The following is a 26,954-nucleotide window of genomic DNA, read 5'->3' on the forward strand; positions in this document are numbered from 1 at the left end:
ACACAGGGATGGCCAAATTTCAAGGATGTGGAGTGAAGGAGTGGCCTAGTGGTTAGAGCACTGGTGTTGCAATCCAGAGGTGGTTGGTTCAAATCCCACTGCTGCTACTTATTATCCACAATCCTAATAAATAAAGGGGGTGTTAGAAGCGTAGCAGGCATGGACATCATTCTCACAGAAACATCCACATTTTGGACACCATCGCAGAAACAGAAGCATAGTGAAGGACGTCCTTCATCCATACTCTAAAAAAAAAAAAAAGACGTCCATGACAAGCACTTGGATGTTTTCACCTGGACTTTTTCTAAGGTTGTAGATGGCAATTTATTTAAGGTTGTAGACGGCTATTATACATGCAGCTTGTCTGCATAATGCTTGGCTGCTCTGCACTGGCTTCCCCTCCTTAGGAAGGAAATCATGTGCAAATGAGCTAACAGTGAAATCGCATGTTCATTTGCCTGTGATTTCCTTCATGCATGCCTGTACCTTTCCGAATCGCTAAGGGATTGGAAAGGGAAGGACATTTTCCGTTCAGTTAGTGCATCAGTTAGTCCACTGCAGTGCCCCCTAGGGTGCCCGGTTGGTGTCCTGGCATGTCAGGGGGACCATTGCACTGCGAATGCTGCCTCCTCCCATGACCAAATGGCTTGGATTTGGTCATTTTTGAGATGGGCGTCCTCGGTTTCCATTATCGCCGAAAACCGGGGACAACCATCTCTAAGGTCGACCATCTCAACATTTAGGTCAACCATCTCTAAGGTCGACCGAAATGTTGAGATTTGGGTGTCCTCGACCGTATTATTGAAGCAAAAGATGGTCGCCCATCTTGTTTCGATAATGCGGGTTTCCCCGCCCCTTCACGGAGACGTCCTGCGAGGACGCCCTCAAGAAAACCTGGGCGCCCCGTTCGATTATGCCCCTCATTGTCTCCCTCCACTCAAAGCAAAGGATATATTGAGGGGCATAATCGAAAGGGGCACCCAAGTTTTCCTGAGGATGTCCTCGCAGGACGTCCCGGTGAAGGGGCGGGGAAACTCATTTTATCGAAACAAGATGGGTGCCCATCTTTCGTTTCGATAATAAGGACAGGGATGCCCAAATTGCGAAATTTAGGTCGACCATAGAAATGGTCATCCTTAGAGATGGTTGTCCCCGATTTTCGGCGATAATGGAAACCGAGGATGCCCATCTCAGAAATGACCAAATCCAAGCCATTTGGTAGTGGGAGAAGCCAGCATTCGTAGTGCACTGGTCCCACTGACATACCAAGACACCAACCGGGCACCCTAGGGGGCACTGCAGTGGAGTTCAGAAATTGCTCTCAGGTGCATAGCTCCCTTACCTTGTGTACTGAGCCCCCCAACCCCCCCAACCCACTCCCCACAACTGTACACCACTACCATAGCCCTAAGGGGTGAAGGGGGGCACCTACATGTGGGTACAGTGGGTTTCTGGTGGGTTTTGAAGGGCTCACATTTACCACCACAAATGTAACAGGTGGGAGGATGGGCCTGGGTCCACCTGCCTGAAGTACACTGCACACACTAAAACCAGGGACCTGCATACTGCTGTCATGGAGCTAGGTATGATATTTGAGGCTGGCAAAAAATATTTTTTAAAGTTTTTTTGAGGGTGGGAGGGGGGTTAGTGACCACTGGGGGAGGTCATCCCCGATTCCCTCCGGTGGTCATCTGGTCAGTTCAGGCACCTTTTTGAGGCTTGGTCGTAACAAAAGGACCAAGTAAAGTCGCCTAAGTGCTCGTCAGGGACGCCCTTCTTTTTTCCATTACAGGTCGAGTATGCTCATGTGTTAGGCACGCCCCAGTCACACCTTCACTGCGCTTCCAACATGCCTCCGTGAACTTTGGCCATCCCCACGACGGAAAGCAGTTGAGGATGCCCAAAATCTGCTTTCGATTATGCTGATGTGGGCGACCCTGGGAGAAGGATGCCCATCTCCCGATTTGTATCGAAAGGTGGGCGCCCTTCTCTCGAAAATAAGCCTGATTGTCTCCCTCCCCCTCCCCCCCACACCCTATACCCCACTCCCAAACGCTATCCTTTTCCTGATTTGACTACCTGGTTTCCCTTTTTGCTCTTGATTATGCTCTGCAGCTGCATCCTAGCTATTGACTCATCTGTTTTAGCCAGAAGCTCATTCCACAGACACTGTAGTATCAGATATGCAGGCCAGATACAAAGGATTAGTTGTTGATGTCTAGGGCTGTTGCAACATATCCAATAGTCCATGTAATCTTTAAAGTTTCAAGCTGAGGATAGAAAACACCACAGACTGATGTGACCCTTGCTGATCTGCCAGGGCCCAGAACAGGCAGGTGACAGAATGTCTCTTGTAGACTCTGCAGGTATGAGACAAACCTGGACTGCACGACTACCAGAAGAAGTACTGCAGGGGATAGGGAATCAGGAGCATATTAAAACAGAGTTTAACTTTACCATCTAATTATTGTCCAGATGCCAGCATTCACCTTTTTTCTAAGCTCATGGAGCTTTATGTAAGTTTTTAAGTTTTCTTCATATCTTGAGAAATTTTCTTGCCTACACATTTTGCAGTTTGGGTTTAGACCTACTCACAGCACTGAAACTCTGTTATTAACCCTTAACTTCTAGGGTAAAACAATTCTTAAGTCAGGGAAAACAAGTGATACTATTGCGATTTGATATTTCTGCCTCATTTGATACGGCTAATCATGAATTGCTGATTGAAAGACTGAATGCAATCGGACTAACAGGACAGATTCTCAAGTGGTTTTAGGAGATTTTAGGCCATTAAAGTTATTGTGTTAGAAGGAATGATATGATCTCTAATGTTTGGTCACCAGGTTGTAGAGTACCTCAAGGCTTTCCTTTGTTGCCACCGCTTTTTAACTTTTTTATGTCTACTTTAAAAAATCTCATTTTGCAACCAGGTGAACTTTTGCTCTCCTAAGCAGATGATATACTAACATTGTTACCCAGTTCTGATGATTTACTTGAAGTTTCAAATAGTGTTTCATTTTGTATATTGAGAATCCAGAACTGGGCTCTTGATAATATGCTAAAATTTAATTCTAGCAAAACAAATGTTTTCTGGTTTAAAGCCTCAAGTATTGATTTACCTTTATCTATTAGATTACTTAATGATAAATGTTTGCCAGTAGAGGCTAAATTCAAAGTCTTGGGGGTAGTTTTGGACTCATCTTTGACCTATGAACCATAAATTGGTCAACTATGGTGAAAGACTATTTATAAGCTGAAACAACTGAGATTCATTCGATCTTATTTTGAACAACGTGCCTTTATTCTATCACCTAGACTATTGCAATGTTCTCTATCTTGGTTTGTCCTCCAAGTTCATGAAGAAATTAAAGTTAATTCCAAACACCTCAGCTTGGCTAATTTTTTGGCTTAGCAAGTTTATTTATTTATTTATTACATTTATAACCCACCTATCCAAACACCTAAGTGAGGTACAATAAAATATTCATTTAAAAAAATGCAAACAATGCACAATCATACAAATCACAAACTAAAAACTCAGAATGCCCATCAGCCATATGGCCTAGAAAATAGCCAGGTTTTTAATATCTCTTTCATTGCTAGGCTACATTGGCTTCCTGTCAGCGAACGTATTTTGTTTAAAACAGCTTGCCTGACTTTTCAGATTGTACATGGAATTGTGCCTGTTATGTTGATCTAACTTGTTTCTATTTCTATACCATCATTTTCTTCTCAATTACAGAATAGGATGTTGCTTCAACCTCCTTCTTATAGAGGGGTCCGTTATACCAGGTAGTTTACTTCCGTTTTTTCACTGGCTGCGTCATCATTTTGGAATTCTTTGCCTTGTGTTATAAGGGTTGAAACAGATTATTTATATTTCCGTAAGAAGTTTAAAACATTTTTGTTTGGGCATGTTCAATATTTTACTTGTATTTTTGAATTTATTTTTTAATATTCTATTTGAATGACTTTTTTGTGTTGATACTAGCTGTGGAAATTTTATGATGTATTTCTACCTCATCTGTAAGCTGTATTGAACCCTTATTAGGGGATATACTGGGTAACAAAAGCTGTATTGGTATTAGCTGTATCTGGGCTGAAGGAGAACAGAGCAGGAAAATGATCCAAGCCTGTAGGAGTAGGGAATCAAAATTGAAAGATGAGTTAAGCCTGTCTGTGAAGTGAAGTGTCCCCTGTAAAAGATGGCTGAGCCAAGCCTGAAGGTGAGTTAGCTACGGAAGAGTACACTGGAAAGCGAAGAGAAACAGAATCGTGGGTCAATGGAAAATGAGAGGGGGAGGGGTGATTCAAAACAGTTTTAGGGGATGGAACAGACAGGATGAGGCAAATAGGGTGAGGAATGAAGGGAAGGAAACACTGGTAGGTGTAAAGTGAAGTCTGGGATAAGAATGAGTAGCTGGACTTTGTAGTACTTCCCTTACTTCCAGTCTGGCCATGTGAGTTTTCCCCCATGTCCTTATTACTTGCTTTGCTCACGACATAAAGATATGGGCTTTTGAGGTTTTAAATTTATGTTGAATTCAAGAGTTCAGCACCCCCAATCATCTTAAAAACTTGGCTCCAACTAGACTCCCCAGGCTGGCTCCTTCTTGGAGCAATTTTGTTTTCAGGTATTATAACCCCAAAAAAAGTTAAAAAAAACTCTTCATAATTTTGGAAAATTAGGGCACAGCTCACATTTGAATCTTTGACATAAATGCAAGCAGCTGCTGAACACCTGCTTACTCCAGACTTATCTGTTTCTCCTCACCTGCTGATTTCCTCCTGCATCTTCTGCACACCTCAGCAGAAAGAGGGAAAGTTAAAAAGCTGCTACTGCTCAGCTGGAATTTTCTTTCTGTTAGCACTGCAATTAATATGAAAAAGCAGGTACGATTTGGGAGAGGGCAGTGCTTGGAAAGTATCGAAAAAAGCTTTCAGTTTTCACTCAAACTCTTTTGGTTCTCATTCTCTTCAAATGTATTTTTCAGATTCTATTTGATGCAAATCAAACTCTTATTAAAGAAGTTCCTCAATGAAAACAGCTATGATGGAGATTCACAATATCCTTCCAGTGCTTTTCATTCAGCCAATTTATACATTTTCCCACTGATAGCATTTTTAAAAAACCCCACTTTGATAGAAACAAAACAGTTTCTAGGAATACTTAAAAGAAAATGCTGTTATTTTAGTTTCTTTAGCATTTATAAACCATGTTTTCTTCTTTTTTTCCTCATCTTAAATATAAAATTCCACAGGTGATAGCCCGTACAGTATTTTATAATATTTTGTTAACGCATCCATGATTAATATGATATTCTCTTCTGCTTGGTTAAGACTGTAATCTACTGACACATTTTTCAAAGGGACATAACCAGCTAAGACGGCAATTTTATAACAAGGCTGTTAGACAAGGATGGTACATAGGTATTAGGGTTGTGCATTCATTAGAAAATAAGTACTAAAATGTGACAAATGAAGTGAATTTTAGTTCATTCCCTTTTCAATGAACTGAATAGACACGGAACTGTAATGTGCCAAAATCTTTTTTTTTTTTTGTATGTTTCTGCCAGGGGTGTAGCCAGACACCCAATTTTGGGTGGGCCTGGGCCCAAGATGGGTGGGCAGAAGAACCCTACCCCATCCTACAGGTGATTTGGTATCTCCTTCTCTCACCAGCATGCCATATGATCTCTCAAACATCCCCCCTCTCCCGCATACCTTTTAAATAGCAGATTTTCACCAGCAGCAAGCAGCAACTAATACACGCTGCTCATGTTGGCCTCACATCCTTCCCACTGATGCAACTTGCTGTTTCCACACAGGCAGGAATGCGTCAGAGGGAAGGCTGTGGGGCCGGTGCGAGCAGTATGTATCACTCGCTGCAGATGAAGATCTGCTATTTACAAGATACGCAGGAGGGACAGTTGTTGGGAGTTTTCGGCTGGTGGGGCTTGGGGATCTCTGCCAGCCACATCATAGATGTGCTGCTACTGGGTGAGCCTGAGCCCAAAGTGGGTGGGCCTGGGCCCGCCCGGGCCCACCCTTGGCTACACCACTGGCTGTACCTCTTCCCCCTCTAGGGTTCCTTTGGCCACCCTATACAGCAAGTCATTCCTTATCACAAAATAGAGAAGAACTACCTTAGCAGGGTCTTTATTGTCCACAGGATTCCCATCTACTTCAACAACCAAGCTCGAGCTGCTCAAAGGGACTCATCCTCTGTGCCCTTTTGAAATTTCCCATAGCTCCCTCATTACTCCATTCGGGTAGACTATCCAAAGGGTCGGGGTTGTCCGACCCGTCATCTTCCTTCGGCTCCAGATCTTTATGTATGGCAGGTCCTAAATTCAGAGAGCACTGCAGTTTTTCTAACCGCAGCATAAGTGGCCATCCCCACATGATTAACATCCTGGAATGCCGTCTGATTGCTACCGGTCAGTAAATTCCCCAGATATGCTGTCCATGATGCCTATGGCCCACAGCAAAGTGGACAGTTCTCTAAAAATTGGTTATAAAATAAGGGTGAGAGGCAGTTGAGGTACGTGCTTGTAATTTGGTTACAAATGAACTTTAAATTTTGTACTTGTGCACATTTATTTGCAGTAAGCACAGTTGGACACATAGCAAAAATAGTTATGGTTGAAACAATTCCACACTATAAAACCTCAAGGATGTGTGGAAACAGTTACCAATATAAGCAATAGAGACCGTTGAAAGAGGCTTTGCATTTGCTGTGTTAAAATAGGCACCCATGAGGGCCAATTGATGCACGGTGACACACTGAGAGGTTTTATTGATAATTATAATTGTTATTATTTTTATAGATCTTCTTTATTAAATGTTCAAAATCATGCTGAAACAAGCAAAACCTCCTGACATACAAGAACTACACAAATGTCACCATGCAACACAGTTTTCATTTTGTACCCAAACCTTACATCCTCTCCCATCTCCCATCCCCCACCCCCTCCACCCCGGCCCAATGTTATGTGAAAGAGAAGGAGAAGTATTAGTTAAAAATGTGACTACAGGCTGCAGGCTGTAGAGTCGACCAGAAGCGTTCCCAATGCTATTGGAATCTCTGGCCTTGGACCAATGAAATGTCTGCTATATCTCTACGTTCCATAACTAACAATGATATTATCTGAGATCTCCAACCAGACAATATTGGTGCAGCGGACTCATGCCAGCATAGGAGAATCACTTTTTTGCCAGGAGAGCCATATGACAGAGAAACCCCAAGAGGCCCGGTGGTAGAGGTAGAGTCAGTTTATAGTCTTCAAAAAAAGCTGAGGGACCAATTCAATTTTGCATGACTATTGAGGTTCGGTAGCACAAACCATCTGGGCCCAAAATGCCTGGATCTGAAGACAAGTCCAAAACATATGCCCCAGTGAGGCATGGGGATGTTGGCACTTGAGGCAGGCCGCCGTAGTCACAACAGTAGTACAATATGCCTGGTAGGAAGAGATGTATGCTCTGAGAACAAATGTATACTGTAATTCTCACAACGAGGCATTGCAAGTAACACATTTCAACTTCTGAAGGCAATTCTGAATGTGTTGCGCTGACAATTGTGTTAAAAGATCCAGTGACCATTGCCACGTCTGTCTGGCATAGTCTAAGTCTTCAGTCGAGTATTGTAGATATTTGTGGTGATAAGCCAATGGCACCTCATTGAAAGTCCCCTGCACATCCTCGCCCAACTCCTCTCAAGGCAGGCTCTTTATGTAGTGATCCAATTAAATATAAGCAAATTTATCATTAGGTAGAAAATGATATTGAGTGCAGAGATCCTCAAAAGTCTGTAAATGACCATCCTCTGTGAGCAACTGTGACAGGTAGTGAATCCCAATAGATCCCCATCAGGCAAAAACTGCTGAGTCTGTGCCCGCCAGGAAGTCCAGATTGTGGCATCTAGCTAAGTATGGAGATACTGCAGCTGAGAACTGGTGTTGCTTGCACAACCAGTGCCATGCAGTCCGTGCTGACTTCAAATACAAGTTATGCTGTAACATCGGTGGTGAACGCCTTGGAATGGTATGAAGTTGCCAGCTGAAATGAAGCTTTGTAAAAAGGTTAGTTTCTTAATCAGATACTGAGAAATGTTGTAGCCCTCTATACCAGTCATTTATATGGTGCATCACACAGTCCACTGTGATATACCTGAGGTTCAGAAGACCAACCCCCTCTCCCCCCATGAGATTTAGGTTTCTACAAGACAGAAATTGATATTCGGGTCCGCTTCCCTTGCCAGAGATATATCTGCAGTGCTCTGTGAAGGGTGCACTCATCCCTAACCCACAAATATAAGAGAACAGTGGCGTAGCCAGACCTGACATTTTGGGTGGGCCCAGAGCTAATATGGGTGGGCACTATGTATGTAAGTTTGAGTAGTGTTTCTTAGAATACTACAAAATAATGCCTTAGAATGCATTTGATCTTGAATTTCTAAGTAGTCTGCCCAACACTACTACTACTTATCATTTCTAAAGCGCTACTAGACGTCCCTGCTCGACAGAGCTTACAATCTAATTAGGACAGACAAACAGGACAAACAACAGATAAGGGAATATTAAAGTGAGGATGATAAAATAAGCTGCCCTTCATCAACATAAACCACATACATACTTAATAGAAAAAAACAATATTTTTATATAGTTACATTATCCCGTATCTTAAACTTGACCAGACACAAGTCTACTAAAATGGCACCTCAACATATGACAAGATATCCACTATCCATCCTGTAGCTAGGCAATAGCCCTACCCTACCCCCACCCCTCCCTGTAGCCCAACATCAGCCCTGTCCTAAGCCCTACCCATCCCCCGTCTTGCATCTCCCCTGCCCTTCCTAATCTCACCCCACCCCACCTTAAATCACACTAGCATTAAATCTAAAACATTTTGTATTTTAATGTCCTGCGCATGGCAGAGCCCACCTCCACCCAGAAACCCACCTACATTAATACAAAACTTTTTTTTTTTTTTTAAATCCTGGGCTCTGCAGTACCCAAGCCCAGGTTTAAATAATTTTTTTAACGTTTTTGTATTTAATGTTGGTGGATTTCTAGGTGGGGATAGGCTCTGCAGTGCCCAGGTTAAAATTAAAAAAGAGACCATCCACACCAACATGAAATCTACAACCTTTTTTTAAATTTTATTTTAACCTGGGCACTGAGCCTATCCCCACCCTGAAACCCACCAGCAGTCCTGCATTACACATAATGACAATTAAAACATTTGTTTTTACCTGGGCTTGAATGTTGGTTTCTCAAATGACTGTAGTTATGCACGAGGAGCAGAGCACTGCAGACTGGGCTGGATCCTGTACTTGGCCCTGTTTGAGGCAGCGGGGGAGGGCAAAAGTTAAAAAAACGGATACAGCGGGATACTCCGGATCTTCCCAGGCTTTTACACCGTCCCGCGGGGAAGTGCTGAGGCCCATCTGAGGCTGAAGTGACACAATATCGTGCTGCTTTCACCGGTGCCTTCTGCCCTGTCCCCCAAGCGCCCCCTCCCCCCGCAGCATGAATGCGACTCATCGGACCCGGTCTCTTCCAACTGTGCCTGTGTTCCGCTGCCAGAGCTGAGATCCTCCTAGGATCCGACCCAGATTTGGGACGGGTCCTAGGAGGAGCTCAGTGCTGGCAGCGGTACACAGGCACAGTTGGAAGAGACTGGGTCTGACGAGTCGCATTCACGTCGCGGGGGAGGGAGGGGCCTCGAGGGGCAGGGCAGCAGGCACCGGTGAGAGTAGCTGCAGAGTGCAGACAAACCACTATGGCAGCAGCCGCGATGCAGTCAGCTGATCCGGACCCGAGCACTGCAAGAAAACGAGGTAGGACAACGCGCTCCAGGCTTGTGGAGCTGAACTGAAAAGCTGTGCTTAACTGGCGCCTAGAAGATCGGCGCCAATTGGTGGCTCAGAGAAACTGGGTGTGCCTAAACCGAGATTGGGTGGGCCTGGGCCCATCCAGGCCCACCTGTAGCTACGCCCCTGTAAGGGAAGCATCTGAAAGGTATATAGCCATATAGGGGCTAATACCATATTAAATAATGCAATTTTCCCCAAGAAGGATACAGGATAAGCACGCCAAAGCCCAAGTATCCACTGTGTAAAAGATAACAACAGCTGGCCATTACACCTATACAGTTCAGATAAATTAGATGGAATATTGATCCCCAGATATTTAATATAACCATCTGCCCAACTAAAGGGGAATTTTCCCATCCAGGTCCTTTGCAGTTCTGGAGAGGAGGGGAGAGCCTGAGATTTGCCCATATTAAGCTTAAACCCAGATAAGCAACCATATGAGGAGATAAGCTGGAGAAGGTGGGACAAAGACCGATGCAGTTCTGTGAGTGTCAGAAGTATATCATCTGCGAATGCCATAACCTTTTACACTTGTATCTGAATAGTGAGTCCTGTAATCTCCCTTGTACTTCGCAGCTAGCACAAGAAGGGTTTTAGTGTAAGGAGAAAAGGCAAGTGCAAGAGGGGACACCCCTCCCTGGTGCCACCAAATATAGGAAAAGATGTGGTGCAGATCCCATTCACAATAAGTTTGGCTTTAGGCTCCGTATACAATGCCGCCACTGCCTTTGCAAACCACCTTGTGATTCCCACATGTGCCAACATCCTAAATAAAAGGAACAACTAACTCAATCAAATGTATGTTCTGCATCCAAACTTGCTACTGAAAGGGGAATATCTTTCCCTTGATAATACAAGAGGGCCAAGAGTAGCTTACACACATTTAATACTGATTGGCGTTATTTAACAAAACCCAACTGATCTTTGTGAATGATTTCTGGGAAGCCCTCCACCAACCTAGATGCCAAAATGCAAGAGAGAATTTTAAAATTTATATTTATAAGGGAGATTGGATGATAGCTCTGAAGGTGTTCCAGAGGACGACCCAGCTTCAGCAACAGGCTAATCAAGGGGGAAGCCTCTGAGAATCCACCACTGCTTCTAAGTAATCCACCAATTGTCTTAACACCTTAAGGTATGGTATCTTGTAAAACTCATCCATGAAACCATCTGGTCCAGGTGCTGAATGTAATTTAAGATTCTTAATTGGTGTCTGAACCTCCTTAGCCATTAGTGGACCACTAAGCAGTTCTTGAAATTCTGAAGAATCAGCATTCCCGATTCTTTAATATAAGAAGCTATATGAATAGACAGATCTGGAATGACCTCCTGCTTATCATAGAGCTCACAAAAATGAAGTTATGCGCCCCTCAGTGGTCTTAATCATAGGTATATACCAGGGGGGACCCCCCCCCCCCCCCATATATTCATTACCGATGCTAATAATGCCCCTGTTTTATTTCCAAACTGAAAGAACTTATGCTTTTTATATAACAGAAAATGGGAGATGCACTCATGAATATAAGAATTTAAAACCATACATATGGGTGGCCTGTAGAGTGTCGAATGCTGCTGGAGTTGGCTGTGCCACATACTTTTATTTTTTTGCCACTCGAAGCTTATGCTCCCCGCATTACTACCTTCCCCATCAGCCAAAAAAGCTCTGGGTTGTTGACATGTTGTATATTATTCTGTTCAAAATCTTCCCATTGCTTTTGAAAATAAGAGATAAACTCCTGGGACTCATATAAATGGGAAGGAAAACGCCAGCCTGGTTGCTGCTGAAAGTAAGAAGCACCCTCCAGATCGAGACAAATTAAGACATGATTAGATAGCTCTTCTGGGCCGATAGTGGCTGAAGTAACTTGAATTATTCTCTCTGTATTTGCGGGTATCAGAAGCAGATCTTGAAAAGCATTATATCATTATCCATCTTCAGAATGCTTAGCTAAACATGACAGTCTGTTGAGTTTACCATTATCAAGCTTATCGTGATGAAGTCTAACTTCTTTTGTATTTGCAGTCTCATTTTTCTCTGACAAGACAAAGCCATACAAACTGAAACAATTTAGTGTATCCCCTGTCTACCTTAGCCCTACCATTTGCTTTACTCCCAAGTCTGATCACTTTTACTCTGTTATTTTCTCTCCTAGCTTACAATGTCTACCGTTTCTTTCTGAAAGGCGAAAGAGAAATGCAAACACAAAATAGTGTTACTGTCAAATTCCTGTTGGTATCATCAACCATTAATTTGGAAGGCTGGGATAGACTTGCTTGGCTGCTTATCAAGTTTCAAAGGGCAGGTCAAGTGACTCCTGTTTCTTCCTTGTCCTTTTCCAAGGTGGTTCAGTGGTATATGGCCAACCAATAAGTTGGTGCAGAAACCAGAGGTGTAGCCAAGGCCCACCCACTTTGGGCTCAGGCTCACCCAGTAGCAGCACACCTATGATGTGGCTGGCAGAGATCCCCAAGCCCCACCAGCCAAAAACTCCCAACAACTGTCCCTCCTGCGTATCTTGTAAATAGCAGATCCAAGGGTACTCAAATAACTCACACTCGCACATTCACTCTCTCTCTCTCTCTCACAGAGTCACTCTCACATACACTCTCCCAAACACACACACTCCGAGGAAAACCTTGCTAGCGCCTGTCTCATTTGTGCCAGAAACGGGCCTTTTTTACTAGTATTGTATATTTTCCTGCATTATGTTTTGAAGTGTATTTCTCCTGTTTGGCCAGCAGATGGTGCATGTTTATGCTTAAAACTGTTACAGAGGACTGACTTGTCTTTATTTGGCACAGAGATAACAGGAAGTGCCTGTAGTGATGTAACCAGTTTGTATTTGAAACTTGACTGTTCTGGTCCCTGATTGGCCTGGAGTTTTTTTTTCCTTTGATCTACAAGCTGCTTAGAAGTTGAAAGGGATAGTGTGCATCCTTTATCCTGCTCTCTTATTAAGCACACCTGGCTTACTTTCAGTAGGTTCTTAATCTCAGTCCTTAATCTTTAAAGAGCAGATAGCCCTCAATGAACATGCAACCTTTCCCAATCCCTTGCATCCAAATTCCCTTACACCTCTTACATCTACTCTGCTCCCTGGAGGTAGTCCTGGCTCCTCTCCAAACCCTCTCCAATCCAATATGTAGGGAGTTAATATTCAGCTGGGGGGTGGCCCATGTTTTTTTCCGCTGCTACTGGTAGTATTCTCAGATATTCAATGTTGGGCCATGACTGGGCACCACCATTCAATATCCGGTAATACATAGCTGGATAACACTTATCTGGTTAAGTACAATATTCAGAATTTAACAGATAAGTTAAACCATAGGCGCGCCCCGTATAAGAGGCTTGGGGAGGCTAAGCCTCCCCAGCCCAATCGTGGACTTCCATTTGCGATGCAGCCCGCCCCACGCGTTTTGACCTTTTATTTCCGTGGCAGCGACGTCAATGAAGAAAAAGACTACAGGCTCACCGCCAGCTTCTCCCTTCTCTCTGCACACAGTGTCCTGCCTTCTGCGGTGATGCATTTCCTGTTTCCATGAGGGCGGGACACTGTGTGCAGAGAGAAGGGAGAAGCTGGCGGTGAACCTGTAGTGTCTTTCTCTTCATTGACGTCGCTGTCACGGAGCTTATGGAGGTAAGCTCCGCCCCCTTTAGCCTCCCCAGTTGGGCTACCGACTGTCTACGAGTTAAACTATACAAGCAGCTTGATGTTACAGTGCTTGGAAGAAACCCCTAGATCACTGGACCCTGATACAGCAGTGAGGGATGTACCGTATGCGAAATGCTGGCCATCGTTGGTCCTGGGGATTTGAGAAGCTGGCTGAGATGCATTATTAAGTTAAGTGTGTCTACTATGATGATAAGTCTGTGTACTACATCTGAATTATGATTTTTGTATTACGAACATTGTTAGTACGATAGAGGGAAGGTTTTTTGCCGATGATTAAGAATTTATCACTCTATGATCAGTATAGTTCTATAAATTGAAAATATTTGGAGCTCTTTGAGGTTTTTTCTTCCTATCAAGAGGTATTTTCACTTTCTTTTTGTAATGTGGGACATTTTTTGAGTTATATGTCCTATAGGATGGCAGGTCTTCACTCTCCTAGTGGAATTTGTGCTACAGATTAATCTGGAATCAAAACACATTTTTTTTCCTTTCTAACACAGACACTTATGCTTTTAAAGACAGAACTGGTTCGGCAATATTAATATTTGATGATATACTATTGAGCTTTCTGAACATCAGCAAACATTATGAAGAGTAAAAGCTCATGATTTAAGGCCCACATAGAAGGCAAAAATAGTCAATTTTGTCTTTTCCATAGGTTTATGGTGCATTATTGTACCATCCTATTGACTTTGGATTCGATTCAGCCAAAACTTTGTCATCTGCCACAAAGAAAGACAGGTAAGGCCAAAATACAACAGGGAAAAGAAAGAAGAGAGAGGCAAGAAAGATACAAAGAGGTTTGGGCAAAGCAAAGAGGAACAGAAGGTGAGAATAAAGTAAGAAAGACAGGAGCACAGAGAAGGGGGATGAAGGAGAGAGGAATAGGAAGACATGAGAAGGGTAAGAATAATGGGACAAAGGGAAAAGGTGTGACAGGTGAAGGATAAAAAGCTCAAGGGGGCAGATCCAGGACTACTATTGAGCCACTGTGTTTTTCGCACGTGATCCTGCTTTTCTACCCTACTTTTTAACCTCACTGACTTATACAAATGAGGTTCTACAATGAGTTTATGTACACGGTCCTAGATCCCTTCACAGGCCCCTAAAGGCCACCACTGCAATAAAGGAAGGAAGAGCACAGGGAACGACAAAAAAACCCCCAACAGCAATAGAAAATTATTCCTACAAAGGAGGGGGTAGAAGGGCATGGGATTTGTAAGAAGGGTGACCATCTAGGGGGGAAATTCTATAATTCGGCACCATAATGTAGGTGCATTGATGCCCCACACTGATTGATAATTCTATAATGGCATCTGGGCACCAAGATCCCACTAGAGAATACTAACATAAATTGGCATGCTTACATTTTGATGTGCTCCCTTACACCAAGCCAAAATGGCAGGTATAAATGGGCATACTAACTATAGTTGACACTAGCCTATGATACTCAAAACAGTTGTACTCATTGAAATTATATGTAAAATGGAGAAAAGCCCTCAGAAACCAAAGTAATATACTTGGTCTGAACACTATGACAAAAATTATTTCTAGATGTGTCAGTGTTTGATTTCTATCATTGGGCTAATACCTCCACCAATTTTTAAATATCTTTTTTATGCTTTTAATTTGTGACAGTGCTTTTAAATCTGTGTCATGTTCAAAACACAATTTCTGTGTGAAAAAATTCCAAGTCACTTGAGCAAAATGTACCAAGTTCCAAAAAAACCAAAATCAGTTCAAAACTAACTCATCAAACACATATCTGCATCTGAGCTGGAAATACTTAACTTTGTAAAATTCAAGGCAGCACTCGGCTTTCAAAGTTCTACAAGTCCTATCCGTTTCACCCCTGACCGGGCTTCATCAGGAACGATGTGCCGTGATTCAGCCGCAAGGATAATCTAAATATTACAAAGTTGTATTAGTCAAAACTTGGCAACATATTGCAGAGTAAAAATTTACAGCTTAACCAACTCACTTTGACACTTGCTTTCTCATTCAATCTTTCTTATTCAAAATGGCGCTGCAACGTCACACGCCAATTCGAAGGGCTTATATAGCGTCACACATCATTACAATACTTAAAGGAATGTGTTCAAAACATATGTAGTACATATACAATAACTGATTATTTTATTCTAAATTAATCATCCATTTTGTAACAGTTGATGTGTAATACTGACTGTTGTTAATTAGATTGTTTAGTAAAATATGGGTGCCAGTAAATTGAGCTATTGAAACCTAAGGGTTCTAAGGTTTGAAGTAGAAAAATCCACTTAGCTTCCTTCCGCTGTAACAGTAATTTACGATTCCCTCCTCTTCTTGATGGTTCATGAGTTCTTCAAACATAGTCATCTACTGATGACGGCAGAAAAAGACCTGCACGATCCATCCAGTCCGCCCAACAAGATAACTCATATGTGCTACTTTTTGTGTATACCTTACCTTGATTTGTATCTGTTTTTTTCAGGGCACAGACCATATAAGTCTGCCCAGCACTAGCCCTGCCTCCCAACCACCAGCCCCTTGATTTGTATCTGTCTTTTTCAGGGCACAGACCGTATAAGTCTGCCCAGCACTAACCCCGCCTCCCAACCACCAACCACCAGCCCCATGTGTTTAAATTGGATGCAGTGTTCAACTAAAGGTTCCTTCCTAACTAGTCTGTGAATATTGGACCTATGCTTTAAGATCCTAGTTTTTAAAGGTCTAGTAGTCATACCAACATAGGCTTTCTGACAGGGACACTATCAAGCTTATTTTCGAAAGAGAATGGTGGCCATCTTCCGACACAAATTGGGAGATGGGAGTCCTTCTCTCAGGGTCGCCCAAATTGGCATAATCGAAAGCCAATTTTGGGCGCCCTCAACTGCTTTCCATCGTGGGGATGACCAAAGTTCACGGGGGCGTGTCGGCAGCTTAGCGAAGGCGGGAGTGGGGCATGCTTAAGAGATGGGCGTCCTCGGCCAATAATGGAAAAAAGAAGGGCGTCCCTGATGAGCACCTGGGCAACTTTACTTGGTCCATTTTTTCTTGCGACCAAGCCTCAAAAAGGTGCCCGAACTGACCAGATGACCACCATACTCCCCCAGTGGTCACCAACCCCCTCCCATCCTAAAAAAAAAAACTTAAAAAAAACTTTTTTGCCGGCCTCTATGCCAGCCTCAAATGTCATACCCATCTCCATGACAGCAGTATGCAAGTCCCTGGAGCAGTTTTAGTGGGTGCACTACACTTCAAACAGGCGGACCCAGGCCCATCCCCCCCACCTGTTACACTTGTGTTGGTAAATGTGAGCCCTTCAAAACCCACCAGAAACCCACTGTACCCACATATAGGTGCCCCCTTTACCCCTTAGGGTTATGGTAGTGGTGTACAGTTTTGAGGATTGGGTTTTTTGGGGGGTTGGGGGCTCAGCACACAAGGTAAGGGAGCTATGCACCTGAGAGCAATTTCTGAAGTCCACTGTAGTGCCCCCTAGGGTGCCCGGTTTGTGTCCTGGCATGTGAGGGGAACAGTGCACTATGAATGCTGGCTCCTCCAACGACCAAATGGCTTGGATTTGGTCGTTTCTGAGATGGGCGTCCTCAGTTTCCTTTATCGCCGGAAACTGGGGACGATCATCTCTAAGTACGACCATCTCTAAGGTCGACCTAAATGTTGAGATTTGGGCGTCCCCAACTGTATTATCAAAATGAAAGATGGATGCCCATCTTGTTTCGATAATACGGGTTTCCACGCCCCTTCACGGAGCCGTCCCGTGAGGACGGCCCCAGGAAAACTTGGGCGCCCCGTTGGATTATGCCCCTCCACATCATGTAAACCACGTGGTCAGACAGACAATTGGTAAAATGCTTGAGAGTATATGTTATGTTTGTGATGTCATAGAAAAAGGTTTTGGTCTGGTTCATGACCCAGCAGATCTGGCAGGTGCAACATTTGTAGTGTCCAATAATAAGTTTGTCAGATTTCTTGCAACCTACGTCCGCAGGGCTCAATTTTTCTTTTAAATTGCTGCCTCTAGAAAAGGCTATACGTAATGTTTTGTTTTTAAAAATTGGGATGGATTGCATGATGTCCCAACGTCTTTTAACTATACTTGCTATGTTGTGACCTGCTTCTGTATATTGCATCACCATGGTCAGAACATCTTTTTCTCTAATATTTGTACTGGATAGCAAAAGGTCCCTGTTATTATATTTTGCTCTCCTGTACGCTTTCTGAAGTATTCTGTTGGGATACCCTCGATCCTTCAATTTGGACATTAGATGTTTGGCTTGTGTTTTGAATACAGATGTGTCCGCGCATATTCTGCGCAGTCTCAACATCTGGGAAAACGGAAGACTGTTCCTCAAATGGACCGGATGGCAGCTCTCGTGATGCAGAAAAGTGTTCCTGTCAGTGTCTTTGCTAAAGACCTTGGTTTGGAAAGTATCAAAAGACATGGTGATGTCTTCAGCTAGATAATGAATGTCTGTGTAAGAGTGTTGTGCTGAAAATTGGATGTTACAGTTGCAGCTATTTAACTAATTCATAAACTGGCAAAGCTCTGTTGTCATACCTTTCCATAACATGAATACATCACCAATGTATCTCCACCACTTGTGTATCAGATTGCAGAAAGGAGACTTCTCTATCCATTCAGATTCAAAATGATTCATGTAGAGGTTAGCAACAGATGGTGCAAAGGTTGCACCCATTGAGACTCCACTCGTTTGTAGACATTAAATTCCATTGAACAGGAAATAATTTTCTTTGAGGTCTATTCGTGCTAGGTTGACTAGAAAGTCTGTAGGGATGGAATGTGGTCTGATCCTCAAGTCGAGTACTTCTTTGATGGTTTGTAAAGCTTCTTCTTGAGGGATCGAAGTTTATAAGGAATTCACGTCTAAGGCCACCATCAATAGTGGACCATCTTTCTAGTCTACATTTTCTAATTTTTGTAGAAAATGAGTGCTGTCTCTTATATACGATGAACTCTTGGAGACCTCCGGTTTCAAAAACACATCAACAAACTGTGATAAAGGTTCCAGAACAGACTGATGGGCTGATAATATCGGTCTGCCTGGAGGCTTATAGAGTCTTTTGTGAATCTTTGGTAAAAAGTACATGACTGGTATTGTGGGGTGCAGACAACATAAAAATTTATTGTCTTGCATTGTAATGTAGCCTTCATGCAAAGCATGCTTAGTTATTCTGTTGATAAGAGATTGGAGTGGTTTGGTTCAGTTCAGAGTCAATTTTCTGTAATAGTTGTCGTTTAACTGATATTCACCCTCCTCTAATTAATCTACCTTGTTTTGAATAACAATTGCTCCTCCCTTATCTGCTTTTTTAATAATTATGGAGTCATCATTTTGCAATGTCTGTATTGCCTCCACCTCGGTTTTGTCAAGATTATTTTTGAACGGAAATTTGTACTTATCTTTCTTTTTTAATTTATTTATGTCTGCCAAAATCATCTTTTTAAATGTAACAAGAGCAGGATCCGATTGCCCATGTGGTTTCCAAGTTGATTTAGGTCTAATGATGGTTCTACCACAATGGCTATTTTCATTACCAAAAAACATTCTCAGCTGTAATGTCCTCATGAATTTTTCTAGGTCTACTGCGAATTGAAATTCGTTGAATTGTAGGGACAGAACAAAGGAGATACCTTTTGATAAAACTTGTTCTTCGATTGGAGAAATGATCCTATCAGACAAGTTAATTACCACTGATTGTCTGACTGAGAACGGGTCCATGGTCTGTTTCTCTGTCCTCCTCTGCCTCTTCTGTTCCCCCTTCCTCTCCTCGCGGATCTTGCACTTAAAAAACCCCGTCCACTGTTGCTGTTAGATGAGTATCATAGGCTAGTGTCAGCTATAGTTAGTATTAGATTACCAGAAACTTGCCAGTAGCCTTTACTGAAGTTTTTTATATATTTTTGTAAGCAATTAGCAAATCAGTGTGTCCACCAACTCATGGCACACGGCTTTTAGTTTTTCCACACAACAAGCAAATGATTTCCTAAAGGTTCCCTCCGATTTTAATATTGAAGAACAAAGTCCCACCAACTGTGGTTGGAATGAAATAATTAACAAAAATAAGAACATTACTAAGCTGGAACTCGACAGTGGCATTCTAGCAGAATATTGTAAGAAAGAAAGAATACCACATGGTCTCCGTATTAACAAAGCCCAGCAGATATTCAGTGAAGACAAAGAATTTATAGACAAGTGGAATAGAATCTTGAATAAGTGTTCTTTCAATTTAATGTTATTAATAATAGAAAAAAGTCCAATGTCACCTCAACAAATTGAAAGAAGAATTAGATGGTGACATACAGCAACTGAAAGAGAATAATACCTTGGAAACGTTTGAAAAACAGTATCAAAATTTTAAAGATAATGTGGAAAAATTCCGGGGAAACGGTTAAAAAATCTAAACTTTAAAAAAGTTTGCCCGTGACGAGAGAGATTATTTAGGTAACAACGTCTATTTGTGGATGCATCCAAATGAATCCAACAGAGGCAATGGAGTAGCCGTAAATAAATCCTTTCCAACCTCAGATTCGTTATCATCTAGTAGCAGTGATGATTCATCTAACAGCAACAGTGGACGGGGTTTTTTAGGTGCAAGATCCACGAGGAGAGGAAGGAGGAACAGAAGAGGCAGAGGAGGACAAAGAAACAGACCATGGACCCGGTCTTGCTTTGAAGGGAGTTTATGTTGCCCTTGAGGAGGTCACGCTAAAATTAGAGGGGTCAATATTCAAAGCAAGTTAACTGGTCAGAAATGGCTTCTGGTGGTTAAATCACCTTTCTGGGTTAACCATTAACTTTCAATGGCACTTAACTTGTTATTGCTGTTGAAATTAACCGGTTAGCACCAAACTGAAAACTGGCTATTTTAGGGGTGTTCTGGGGCAGAGTCGGCTCTTGGCTGGTTATGTGCCAATATTCAGTACTTAACAGGCCAGATTACCTGCACAAATAGGACCGCATAAAAGTCAGTCCTATCTTTATGTGGTAACCCTTAGCCAGTTATGTGTTGGATATTGCACTTAACCAGCTATGCATTAGCAGGGGAATAAATGAAAACATTACCCGACCTCTTTAAATCACCCCTGGTGCACCAGCTGGCATAATAGTGGGCTGATGCTCCCAGAGGGCAAGTTAGCAATTCCTCTTCAGCAGTTGATAATCTTTAATGAATAGTGCAGCTTGCAAAGTTCAGCAAAAACTGCATTTTAATAATTAACCCACTGCTTTGCATGATTGCTGTTGTAAATTTTCTCGATGCTATTCCGGCATGGAATGGGTGAATAGGTGATGGAATTGGGTGGGCCATGAGAATGGTTGTTCATGCTGATTGTATTTTCATGTCACTGTACACTTGTAGGGGAGGTCTGGAAATATGATTTATAAACGTAATTAAATTAGATTTTCAGGCTTCACAGTTCATTACTATGTAATGAACTTTTGGGCAAAAACTTGTGTATTGTGCATTATTGCCAATTAATGCACCTCAATTAGGAAATATCATGCATTATAGCCTTTTGGATGCTTAGTAACGTGATACTTATCATTTCACAAATATTCTGAGAGCTGCAATCCAGTGGAAAAGAGGTAGCACAGTGTTAGGGAACAGAAAGCAACAAAAAGCCATATTAGCACAAGTAACCAACAGCACTAGGTGATGACTTTGATTCATCCTAATGTCCCTCTTATTTCTCACTAATACTCAGCTCCCATACAGAGTGGTTCATTTATCCAGGGGATGATCTGCATGGCAACACTAACAGTAATTTGCAGTTCCACTGCACCAGCATGAGCCGTTTAATACTGGCTGAGTTTACCGTCCTGCACTTCATAAATGAGACATCGGACAATTCAGTCACAGGTGTAAAACAAGGATTCCATCATAACAGCACAGACTTCAGACACAGAAACTCCTTCGGTTTCCAAAATCTTAGGATGATTCGGTCCCATTAATTCAATGCGCCATTCAGTGGAGAGAATATTAGCAGTCATATTAAAAATGAATTTCCAGATGGTATAGCCTAGCTGGGAACTCTTTAATATATTATTTGGATTCAGTGATGCATTCACTATTATTGTAAATGACAGGACAAAAATAAATTGTTAAAGAAAACAAAGCAACTTTCAGCAACTTCTCAGTGCAGCTAGTAGGGGCCTTAGACTCAAGGGTTCTTCAAAAATAAGCAATAAACCACAAAATGAACTAGAATTACGTACACATGAAAAGGAAATAATGTGCATGAAAATCCCTTTCCTGGCAGATAGAGTCAAGCCTGTTTAAAGTATAAAATGGGGTGGGTGTCCAGGAAGAATTAATGCATGAATAAAATGAATCCCCCTTAGGAAGGAAGGAAGGAAGGAAGGAAGGAAGGAAGGAAGGAAAAGAAACAGAATGCAGGGAAAGAGGTGATGTTAAAGAGAGAGACTGCAGAAAAAGAGATAAAGAGAGAACACAGTTGAGAGGACAGATTTTCATTTAGGGGCCCTTTTACTAAAGGATTGCCACATGGTAAGAGGCTTGCTGCGTGGCAAATCGGAAATACCACAGGCCCAACACGACCTCCAGCAGTAGTTCTGCCCCCAGAGTATGACATTTCTGGTGCTACTGGATATTCCAGACAAATATTACCACAGGGGATTACCCAACAGTAATCGGCTAGCACCGTGCGCTGCCTGGTTACTGCCGGGTTAGCATGGGAGCCCTTACTGTCACCTCAAAGGGTGGAGGTAAGTGCTCCCCCCCGAAAAGGCCACATGGTAAGTGCAAATTTTCTGTATGGCTATTTTTTTTTCTGGCTTTTTACCCGCCAAGTAAAAAGCTTAGTAAAAGGGCCCCTTAAAAGACATCACTATCCCAACAGTATTTCAGTATGATGACCACCCCTCTCCAACCCCTACTCCATAAAACCAATGATTTTTTTAAGTTAATTTTTATTGTAAGCCTCCTGGTGATGGAGCAAGGTATTACAGTGATGTTACAAACTTTGTCATGCAGTTTCCCCAAATAAACTATTGGGCTCATTTTTGAAAGAGAAGGATGCCCATCTTTCGAAATAAATCAGAAAATGGGCATCCTTCTCACAGGGTCATCCAAATCAGTATAATCGAAAGTCGGTTTTGGACGTCCCCAACTGCACTCCGTCGCATGGACAGCCAAAGTTCAAGGGGACGTATCGGAGGCATAACAAAGGCGAGACTTGGGCTTGCCTAACACTAGGACGTCCTCGACCCATAATCGAAAGAAACAAGGATGTCCCTGACGAACACTTGGATGACTTTACCTGGTCCTGTTTGTCTTACGTCCAAGGCACAAAAAGGTGCCCGAACATACCAGATGACTACCGGAGAGATTCAGGAATGACCTCCCCTTACTCCCCCAGTGGTCACTAACCCCCTTCTACCCTCAAAAAAACATCTTTCAAAATATTGATTGCCAGCCTCTATGCCAGTCTTAGATGTCATACTCAGGTCCATCACAGCAGTATGCAGGTACCTGGAGCAATTTTAGTGGGTACAGTGCACTTCAGGCAGGCGGACCCAGGCCCATCCCCCCCCTACCTGTTACGTTTGTGGAGGAAACAGTGAGCCCTCCAAAACCCACAAGAAACCTACTATACCCACATCTAGGTGCCCCCCTTCACCCATAAGGGCTATGGTAATGATGTACAGTTGTGGGTAGTGGGTTTTGGAGGGCTCAGCATACAAGCAGCTATGTACCTGGGAGCAATTTATGAAGTCCACTGCAGTGCCCCCTAGGGTGCCCATTTGGTGTCCTATTTTTGAATCACCTAAACAGAAACATGTGGGGACTGTGTATCAATTTCCAAAATCATGTCCCAAACATTAACGTATTCAGCAGGAGAATTCTTCCAAACAATATCCAAATCTATATAACAAAATATTCCTCATGATCTTATATGCACATTTATAGGGATTATCAGATCTAAATGCATCTCGCAACCATCTGAACTATTTTGTTCTATCGTTATAAAAGAAATGGCGCGGTGCAAATCCTCATAGAATCCCACTTTTACTCTAATATTTGTTTGCTTTTGTTCAAAAAGATTTTCTTAAAGATTCTTAAAAATTCCAACTTATCTTTAATAGCAACTTATCTTTAATGGCAGCAACATAGAGATATCAGGGAACTCCCGCCGACATGGCCAAGTTTCGCAAACTGCTTTATCAAGGAGGAGGCTCACCGCAACACAGAGATAAGAGTAGAAATCACACCAACTTCCATAAAGGGATTCCTTATGATCTAGAAATTTATAGTAAGTTAAATACTTTTTTACCGTTATAACTTTCAAACTGCTCCTGCATAAACAAAATGGCCACGGCATTTCAGCGCGCGCCTCCCTTTTAAATAAGCTACAGCTGATCACAAAAAGGACTCCAGGATTGGATAACCAGTCAAAGCAACCAGCCAATCAAATTAGACCAACGACCACCAATCTATTTCAGAATTCAGACCATCAGGGTACAAAGATTTAAGCTGAAAGATCCATCTTTGTTCTTTAAAATTTAATAACTGAACAATATTACCACCCTCCCATCCCACACATATGTGATCAATAATTCTCCATCTAAGATCTGTAAGGGAATGATGATGTTCTAACCAGTGGTGAACCAAAGGTGCCGAGAGTACTTGATTTTTTATACGAGATTTATGTTCATTCAAACGCACCTTAATAGATCTGCTGGATCTCCCTACATATATTTTGCGGCAAGGACAAGTTATAACATACACCACATTGTTAGACAAGCAATTAGTATTCGATCTGGCATATATAGGTCGAGAGTCATCAGAATATCTCCAAACTGCTCCCTCAATGGTGGTATCACACCATTGACACGATCCGCATTTGGAATGACCCAAATCAGCAGAATTGGTACTCTCATAGTCCAATCTTCCATATGATAATAACTCACCCAAGGTTTTACTCCGTTTATAAGCACCAATAGGGTGGTGTGCAAAACATTCATAAATCTGTAAAACTTGCCAATGCTGATGAATACTTTCCAGAATTTTCGAACTTAATGGTGAATAAGGGAGTACCACAGTAAGTTTATTTTCTTGATTATCAACACGATATTGTAACAATAAATCTCTGTTGGAGAATTTTGCTCATAAATAAGCCTTTCTAACCACTGATTTGGGGTAGCCTCTTTCTAAAAAAATTTTGTCAATTTTCTAGCTTGATCCTCAAAACTACCCATCTCAGAACATATTCTTCTAATTCTTAAAAATTGACTTATGGGTAAACTAGTTTTAATATGGTATGGGTGGAAACTAGAAAAATGTAACAAGGTATTTCGAGAAGTGGGTTTTTGAAACACAGTAGTATGTATCTGATTAGATGTTTTAAATATCCACACATCCAAAAATTCCAAACTTTGATAATGATGATGGAATGTAAACTTCAAATTATTCTGTAGAGAGTTCAATTTGCTCATAAAATGTAAAAGAGATGTCTCAGAGCCCTCCCAAATAAAGAATATATCATCCAAATAACGTTTCCAGTATGAAATATTACTGAATTCCTCTAATGTGTAAACCATCAGATCTTTAAATTTGGTTAAATATAGCGTTGCAACAGAGGGAGCCAACGTATCCCCCATCGCTATGCCTGTTTTTTGTACATAAAATTGTTGTTGAAAAAAGTAATAGTTGTTTTCAATAACCAGATGAGCAAGTTTCATAAGAAATTCAGTAGAAATCCGATGGGGAGCAGAACGTTGATCCAGTATTTCATGAATAATTCTTAAAGCCCCATCCTGCGGGATAACAGTATACAAAGAAGTTACATCTACTGTGACAAAAATGGAACTTTCCCCAAGCCTAACATCTTGAAGAGTACAAAGAAAGTCAGTCTTGGCCTTCAAATAGGATTTCACCCGTTGGGCAGCTGGTTTCAAAAAAATGTCCAACAATACAGATAATGGCTCTAACATGGTATTACACAATGCCACAATCGGGCGTCCAGGTGGTTTGGTGTCCTGGCATGTCAGGGGGACCAGTGCACTAGAAATGCTGGGTCCTTCCATGACCAAATGGCTTGCATTTGGTTGTTTCTGAGATGAACGTCCTTGGTTTCCATTATCGCCAAAAATCAGAAACGACAAAGTCTAGGGACGACCAAATTTCAGGATTTGGGCGTCCCTGACCGTATCATCGAAATGAAACATGGACGTCCATCTTGTTTTGAAAATACAGGTTTCCCTCCCCTGGATGGGGACGTTTTGCGAGGACATCCTCATCAAAACATGGACGTCCCTTTCGATTATGCCCCTCCAGGTCAACCAGGAGGCTTAACAATAAAAATGAATGTTATTTTAAAACATTTAAGCAAATTAACAGCAGTTTTTAATCCATCTTTCTCTGTACAGAGCTCCTAGAACATATGAACAACATATAATGTTTTTAAACCATTTCAACATTTCAAGAACAAAATCAGGTATTTTTCCTCTCTATGTAATAAAACAAAGTAAGTAGATTTTCTACATTTTTCCCTGAAATTGATTCTTTGTGTGACTATTTTGTTTTCCAGGATCACCCTCAGGAACAAGCCCAGAAACAGGTAAGTATTTTTTCCCCTTTCTTTCCACTTTCCGTTAACCATAATTCTAGCAATTGGTTTTGCGTATAATGTCTGAATAGCCTGTGCAAAAAAGCCCTCAATACCATACTTACATAGCACTGCAAACAAAAAATTCCAAGTGACCCTATGGAAGGCCTTTTTTGCATCAAAGCTAATTATAATAGATGGCGTTTGTAATTCTTGGACCTTCTCCATTGTAGCCAATAGATTCCGAATATTCTTAACTGCCTGTCTCCCACATATAAAGCCTATCTGCAGCTCAGCAATCACCGACGGCAACACACGAGCCAAGCGATTTGCCAGAATCCTAGCTAACAACTTTGCTTCATATCCAATCAAGGAGATTGGCCTATAAGACTTGGGAAATCCAGGGCCTTTTCCCAGTTTTAGAAACACTACAATCTCTGCCAAGTGTAAAGAATCAGGCAAACGCTGACCCTCTATTACTCTATTGAACAAACGAGCCAGAACAGTTTGAATATCAGATAATAATTTATACAATTCAGCTCTATAACCATCTGGGCCCGGAGTCTTATAAAGCACGTTCTGACCCACTACCCATGCAACTTCATCTATTCCAATAGATGCATTAAGGCCTACAGCTTGACTATCATATTCTAGGTAAATCTAAACTATGTAAGTAGACATCCGAATCCATTTCTTGTGCCAAGTCAGAACTATATAAGGATTGTTAATAATTACGAAATATCTGAACAATTTCATCAGTATTGACCATACGTCCTGACGCACTATGAACAGCTAACACTCA

Source organism: Microcaecilia unicolor, chromosome 1 (genome assembly GCF_901765095.1).
Source record: "Microcaecilia unicolor chromosome 1, aMicUni1.1, whole genome shotgun sequence".
Taxonomy (NCBI): Eukaryota; Metazoa; Chordata; class Amphibia; order Gymnophiona; family Siphonopidae; genus Microcaecilia; species Microcaecilia unicolor.